Source organism: Fragaria vesca, linkage group LG6 (genome assembly GCF_000184155.1).
Source record: "Fragaria vesca subsp. vesca linkage group LG6, FraVesHawaii_1.0, whole genome shotgun sequence".
NCBI lineage: Eukaryota > Viridiplantae > Streptophyta > Magnoliopsida > Rosales > Rosaceae > Fragaria > Fragaria vesca.
The window spans coordinates 33,736,997-33,737,848 of NC_020496.1; positions in this window are offsets into that span (position 1 = coordinate 33,736,997).

An 852-nucleotide genomic window follows, 5' to 3' on the forward strand; every position below is an offset into this window, starting at 1 on the left:
CCTCGCCAACATTCATCATGTTGTTTATAAAGTGGTTGTAACTAAATTTGGTTTCTAAACACTCCATTTTAGAAACTTGAGGTTTTTTTTTCCCCCCCTTTTTTTCCTTTTTTTTCCCTCGCCAACATTCATCATGTTGTTTATAAAGTGGTTGTAACTAAATTTGGTTTCTAAACCCTCCATTTAGAAAGGAGGGGAGAAGGAATTGGTTTCGTTTGCTATGTACTTGGAGGAGTATGAGTGAAGAATTAACACACATGAAAAAAAAACTCTCTTCATTTCAGTTCTACTTATTAGACATGAGTCACATGACTATTAATAGTGTCATACTTAACTAATTTTAAGTTCAGTATAAGTTGCTGGGAGTTTTATAACTGATTTCATTTCTACTTATTTCTGACTGATTTAATTTTTCTTTTATCCTTTACATATGCTGAAGGAGGGGTATTATATTGTATGACTGCAACATAGTGCACGATCGTAATACATCTTTCTCTTTATCATTCTTTGTCTTACAAACTTACCCTTTATTCTTTCCACTTCTATATATTACCAGGTTCATTGTTTCCAGGTTTATTTGTTGTTTTCCTATTAGCTCTTTATCATCTCTTAATAATAATATTTAGTATTCTTCATAAATTAAACTATTCTTTACAGTTTCAATCTGTATGTAACAAATTGTGATCTTAAAGTTGTGAAGTTCATATTTTTTTTTCCTTATATTCGATGTTCTTAGTGGTTCTTTGCTTTTCCTTGATTTACTGGCATTCTATTTTAATCATTAATTAGGCACTTAACTGTCCTTTAATTATTTCTGTGTTGTTAGTGTTCTTTTTCAAATCTGGGTTTAAA